This window comes from Cibotium barometz, chromosome 15 (genome assembly GCF_041138505.1).
Source record: "Cibotium barometz isolate CiBa-2024 chromosome 15, ASM4113850v1, whole genome shotgun sequence".
NCBI classification, from domain to species: domain Eukaryota; kingdom Viridiplantae; phylum Streptophyta; class Polypodiopsida; order Cyatheales; family Cibotiaceae; genus Cibotium; species Cibotium barometz.
Window position 1 is genome coordinate 303,776 of NC_141060.1, and position 6,701 is coordinate 310,476.

At 46.0% G+C, this 6,701-nt stretch overlaps 1 long non-coding RNA gene across 1 annotated transcript; it reads right to left on the reverse strand.

Annotated features, from left to right (window-relative positions):
* Window positions 1-2,313: 2,313 nt before the first annotated feature.
* LOC147630817 (uncharacterized) lies at window positions 2,314-6,442 on the reverse strand. The gene is made up of 2 exons (XR_015267483.1): window positions 6,249-6,442; window positions 2,314-2,762 (listed from the first exon to the last, which is right to left on the reverse strand). It is a non-coding gene; the product is annotated as an uncharacterized LOC147630817 (long non-coding RNA).
* Between the last annotated feature and the right edge of the window lie 259 nt (window positions 6,443-6,701).

A 6,701-nucleotide genomic window follows, 5' to 3' on the forward strand; every position in this document is an offset into this window, starting at 1 on the left:
CCATGTAACTAGAGCCTCTGAGCCATGTTACTAGAATCTTTGAGCCATGCTACTAGAACCTTTGATCCATGCAAGCCTACCTCTATGGTTATTTACATTCTCCATGTACATGTGAGTCTTTGTATTAGTCCAAACCATAGTGGCCTTGAAGGTATCTTAATAATCACCCTAGCTCCGAAGGGGGGTTTGTTGGGATATTTCGGAGCACGTGTGTGTGTGTGTGTGTGTGTGTGTGTGTTTGTGTGTTTGTGTGTGCTTATAATTTTAGGATAAGGTGTACGTGTGAGAGTCTATCAAAAGATAAGGCATTGTATATATGTCTCCTTTTGAGTTTAATGAAAAGATAAGCATTGCTACTCACGCTCTCTCTTTCTCTCTCTCTCTTAGAGCTATGGAGACCTTGTTCTCCTCCCTCACACTAACCCTAAACCTAACAGTGCGGATGGCTAGCGTTATTGGCACTCCATATGCATGCTCATGATGTTTGGTCACAAATTGATACACATAATTATGCAAGCACTTGATTTTTTGTAAAAATGCTATTTTCTTGTCTTGGATGCAAATGAGATGCAATCACAAACAAAATGGTAAGATGCACACAACTAGGATGCAAGTCCTAATCTATCCTAGCTAAGTGTAAAAAGAAATGAACAAAAAACACAGGTTTACCTATCCAAAACACAAGTCCTATTCCGCAATGAACCTTGACAAGCTGTATCCTCTTGTCCTCCAACACCTCACGAATGAAGTGATATTTCACATCCACATGCTTTGTCTTCGCATGAAACACTGGGTTCTTTGCCAATTGTATAGCGCTCTGGCTTTCACAATGCAACACAGGCATCTCAACATTGATCCCCAAGTCTCCCACTAGACGAGCAAGTCATATAGCTTCCTTGCATGCTTCTGACACTGCAACATACTCAGCCTCTCCAGTAGACAAGGTGATGCAAGACTGTAAACGAGATCGCCATGAAACTGGACCTCCAGTGCAAGTGAAAACATAGCTTGAAGTGGATCTTCTCTTGTCCATATTTGCTGATTATAGTGATACTACCAACTGGACTTGATCGACACAATCCACCTACGGAGGTGATGCAAGCATACAGCACTAGTTTGCCAGCTTTTGGGCCCCGAAAGAGTGCCACCCACCCCGTCGGAGTCACACACACCTGGAATTTTCTCTGCAACTTAACTAATAATAAACAAACACAATGTGCACTATGGGCATTAAAAGTTAAAATGCATGGAGAAATTTCTCCAAAAATGAAAAAAAATCAACTCAAAACAATGGTTGTAATATATATTACAATTGGGTCCGCAAAATGGCATTGCCTCCCACTCACCTAGATTAGATCCATTTTTTGCATGTGCATGGGATTTTATCATTCTCAATGTCTATGCACGACCCTATAATGTGGCCCTATTTCATGCAACACAGAATTATGCATGGGTAAGGTCTTAAACAATTAGCTCAAGGGCTTTTGATGGCAAGGATTGCCTACCTATATCAAAGAATTATAAGCACAGGTACATTCACACACAATTGTAGGTCATAAACATTCAAACTGAGTGAGAATCATTACCTGCATTGAGAAATGCTTTCAGGCAGAGAGATTAATTTATTGTGCGAAACATTGAGAACTTTCAATTTCTTCAGTAGACTTATGGTATCAAGAAGAGCAAGTAGCTCATTCCTCTCAACATCAAGAGTGTGGAGCTCCACAAGCCCACCAAAGGAATTTGGTAACATGTTCAAGAGAAAAAATTGGAGCTATAGTAACATGTACAAACCCCACCCCCCCAAGTGCACAAACCCGACAAGAATCAAACTATCACCCCTCTTATGAGAGGTAACCACCATGACCATCTGATCCATGGACCACAAAAAATTTCCTCTTCAATATCTATAGTTGACCTATGAAAACTAATGCCCACCTCTATAACCACATTGTCCACAGTACGAGCTTCTAGAACCTACAGTATGATGTAATTGAAATTAAACTAATGAACACATCTATAACTACACTGCCAACAATATGCTCCCATAGAGCTTCTAACAATATGACGCAACATTATGCCAAATATTTTGCTAACAATATGCAGACCTACACTATGCTAATAGTACAGTTTTGAATTCAGCTTCGAACATGAAAAGATACAATTGGTGCAAGAAAAATAATGTAAGACGACATGTTCCATTATACTCATTTTCCAAAAGGTTTGCATTAAACCCAAGTCTCTTGAAGGGGGCCAAAAACCTGAACATCAAAATGAAAACCACAAGCTCTCTCTCACTCAAAGAAAGTTAGATACACAATGGATATGAGGAACACCCTCTATTGTCCTTACTTATTGTATGCGGCCTTTTTTACAAAGGAGGGCAATGCCATAGAATTTGATAATTGTCTTGTATGCATAAGGCTTGACAATATCCGTATTCCGGCACCAGAACACATCTGACAAGGCAGAATGATAAGACTGCTTGCAACAACTGTATTGACAATGGCTTGCTTATATACAAATTCATTCTACATTCTGGCTGTCAGTTACATCTTGACTTCTCATCTACCTTTGTGCTTCTTCTCGTACAAGGGAGCTCCTTCTCCTCTCTGAAATTTGTGGTACTCAAGTAGAGGCATGATCAAATCTGTATTACCAAAATCATCTAAGAGACCTCTTCGGCGCACTTTGAGATTACAGCGAATCTCTTTCTGCAGAACTCCGTCCACTCCTCTTCACATAACCTGAGGTGGCAGCGACTAGAAAACATGAACATAAAATCCCAATAATGTGAGCTACAAAATAAGGATTACAAAGCTTACATGGATGGGCAAAAACCAGGTCTGGACAGCTGTAAGCATAGAAACATGGGACGGGGAACGGGAACGGGGACGGGGACGGGGAACGGGACGGGAACGGGGCAAAAGGCCGTCCCGGGGACGGTGGAAAAAACGGCAATCTGAAAACGATTGTTTTTTTGCAATTTTTTTTAACACACTTGATTTACACTTAGAAACCAAGACATTAAGCACAAAATTGCACCAAAAAGAGGAGAAATGCATAGTCGTATTAGCAAAAAACTATAATGGGGCGCCGATGGCGTGATAAACAAAAGTGAGTGTACAATGATCAATCTAAACAAAAATGCCAAATGGCATAATGAAAGGCCCAAGGAGGGTGTACACTCAAGGCAAAATGACTAAGTGCCAAGATACAAGACTCAAGAGTCAAGAGACTAGGCAAGAGGGTGAAAAGGGTGAAGATCAATCGTGACCTCCTCGGTGAAGTCCTCCATAGGCTGGTCCTCAAGTGGGAGGGGAGGGGGAGGTGGGGGGGACAATGCCTCGGGCACAACCTCAAGCTCCTCTAAAATCTCGGCCCTCTGCTGATCAGAGAGATGTGGGTCCTGCTGTGCCTGCTCCCATTCGGTGAAAGGATCTGCCTTCTTTGTCAAGCCCTTGCAAAGCATTCGCAAGTTGGCACTGACAAACACCAAATCATTTGCACGCTGTACACCAAGGCGGTTCCTCTTCTTAGAGGCAATGTGGCTATAAACTGACCAGAGTTGCTCTAGGCAACTGCTACTGCAAGCCTGTGAGAGTACGCGCACAGCAAATTCCTGCAACTTTGGAGTTTCCGCACCATAATCCTCCCACCAAAGTGCAGACCCTACCTTGAAGCGGTCCGCCTGTGCATCTGCCAAACCAAAAGCCCCCCGCTTCTCTCTATAAATCTGCAATTGGTCCTTGATTGTGCGGCGATCCTCCTCACTAGTGTAAAGGCGATCCAAGGTTTGTCGAAGGCCTTTGCTCACCTCTTTGTCCTTGTGTTGCCCTTTGCCTTGAAACTCAGGATCAACAATGTAGGCAGCAGCATGGAGGGGAGAGTGGTAGGCTTGCCACCTTTTCAAACATAGGGATTTGACCTGTTTATAGTGAGGCTTGACTTTGAACATTGCTTTTAGCTTCTCTGTCATGCGATCCATTGCCTCATACACTTTGCCAATGCATGGTTGAGTGGAATCCACCACCCTAAGGAGATCAATAATCGGTTGCACCATCTCCACAAGCGCCTTGGCCTCCTCCCACCATGCCGCATCATCCGCCCTTTCCCTGCAAAATTTGCCGACCGTCGTGGAAGCCTCTGAAGTGCGTGCAAACTCATCACTGAGGAAGAGTCCCCTCAATGCCCCGCTACATGTACACAAGCGGCCTAGCATGAGAAAGTTGAATGCAAACCTCGTCTCGGAATACTTAAGAAGAGAGAGGCTTGACTTCTTGGAAAACTCGTGCTGCACCCTGTGATGGTTGAGGACAAAGGTCACTATTTTGTTGGCACCCTCAATGACAGGTGCAACCCAATCCAAGGCCCCTATGTCTTTGATAAGGTTGTTGAGGCAATGGGCCATGCAAAAGCACACGGTGATGCGAGGATAGGTTGCTTGGAGAATTGTCCCCGCCGCCCTATTTGCCGGTTCTCCATCCGCACATATGGCAATGACATTCTCCGCCCCCACCGTCTCTAGTGTTGTTGCCCACTCTGCAGCAAGTATCTCGGCACTCTTCCCCGTCCCGGAAGCATCATGGGAGTCGACAAAGTATGTCTCCCCTCGTGAGTAGGCAACAACTCCATGGATGGAGCGCTTTCTAGTGTCACTCCACCCATCAACGACGAGGGTAACACCATTTTCAGCCCATTGCTCTTTCATGTGGTTGGCCGCCACCTCCACGCTTGCCTTCTCCTTGTCAAGGAGAGAGGTGCGGATGGTCTCCGAAGAGGGGGGAACATAAGAGGGTCCATACTCCGCTATCAATTTGCACATGGCCCGAAAGTATGGAGATCTATCCAAAACACCATATGCAAAACACAAACAAAATTCAGATTTTTACCATCATTTAGTCTTTTAAGTTTTAGTCTTTAAAGTTTAAAGTTTAGAGCATGATATTTGAATTTTGAATAGTACATGAGCATAGTGCCAAGGACTTACCGTGCCGCCCGAAATGCTATGTGGTCATGAAAGAAGAATCGTGCCACCGCCATGTCCACCTCCTCTTTCAATTGAGGGTTCCAATTCTCATCAAGCGTACTTTGGCGTCCCCGGGAAGCGGATGCCTCTCTTGATGAACGAGGTACATGCGGCGTTGATGTCCTCACAAAGGATGTGGGGTCGACGGCCACTTGAGGATTGCGTTTTGCCAACTCGGCCGCCTCATAAACCACAAGCTTTTCAAGGAGCTCCTTCTTCTTCTCGGCCGAAACCTCCTTGCAAAATTGCACTTCGTTGCCGGGCTCATGCAAGAAGTGAGCACGCACTTTGTGGGCACCGCCGGTTCGCTTGTAGCCGCAAAGCTTACATACCCATGGTCTTGAACCACCCCCTTGACCGTATTGTGAGCACTCTACCTCATCCCACCAACTCCATCGATGTACGGCGGGCCTCCTTCTTCGTGATGGAGCGGGTGTTGAAGTGGTGGAGGCGGCGGCGGACCCGGGTTGAGGAGAGGAAGGGGTTTGAGAAGAGGATGCCATAGTGATAGAGACTAGAGTAGAGCTTGAGATGGATGGTAGAGCTTGAGAAAGAGTCAAGATGGAGAATTGGGATGGAGATGTTGGAGAAGGAGAGCTTGGACAATGGAGAGGGTGAGCTTGGAGAGGGAGAGCTTGGATGTTGGAGAAGGAGAGCTTGAAGAGGGTGAGCTTGGAGAGAGAGAGCTTGGATGTTGGAGAAGGAGAGCTTGGAGAGGGAGAGCTTGAGCCTTGAGCCTTGGGTCTTGGAGAGGGAGAGCTTGGAGAGGAGATGGCTTGAGGAGAGCATGGAGGTCTCTTATATAGAAGAAGGGGAGCCATGTGGGAGAGCTTCAGCCTTGAGGAGGAGTTGCGCATCACCAAACGGCTAGGAGAGACAGCCGTTGAAGCCCCGCCCAACGGTCAAAAACTGCGCAACGGTCAGTTTGACCGTCCCCGTACGGACAGGGAACGCCGTTCCCGGAACGTTCCCGGGACGCGTTCCCGGCGTCCCCGTTGCGCTGTCTGGCTGCCGTCCCCGTCCCTCTGTCCCGCGGGCGTCCCGCCCCCGTCCCAGGCGTTCCCCGTCCCTAGGGTCCGTTCCCCCCGTCCCATGTCACTATGGCTGTAAGTCTACTAGTTGAGCTAGAAACTCATCATTCGACAAACTGAAGTAAAGAACCCAGTTCAGTTCAAGTTGAGAATGAGGCTATCATTGTTGCAAAGGGAGGGGAGAATACCTCAACCAATGAATGCCAGTTTCAATTTCATGGTCATCCTCATAATCCTCTTTAAATGCACCATAACCTGTGTCTCTTTGCGATACACGGGGACTTCTGAAGAAATGTCATTCAATTAGATGCATGAACATAAAATGCTTAAATGTGATGTCCTCAAAACAAGAGAATGAGAATCACCTAAGATAGGGAACTTTGGAGCTGGACTCATCTCCCCCATATAGGCCAGGATTGTAGCATGCCAAGACACAACTCCCAACAGAAGATCTACACGGAAGAGGCAGTAAGAGGATGGCTACAATGAGTTAGATCTGCTATTGAAACTTTAAAGAATTATTCATAAGAGACCAGCTTCTTGACTACATAGGTTGCTCTCTCACCCACGCATGCATGCACGCACACACACAACAGTCCCATTAAGCTAGAGAGAAAGGGATGTTGAGACTGGATTGTGTG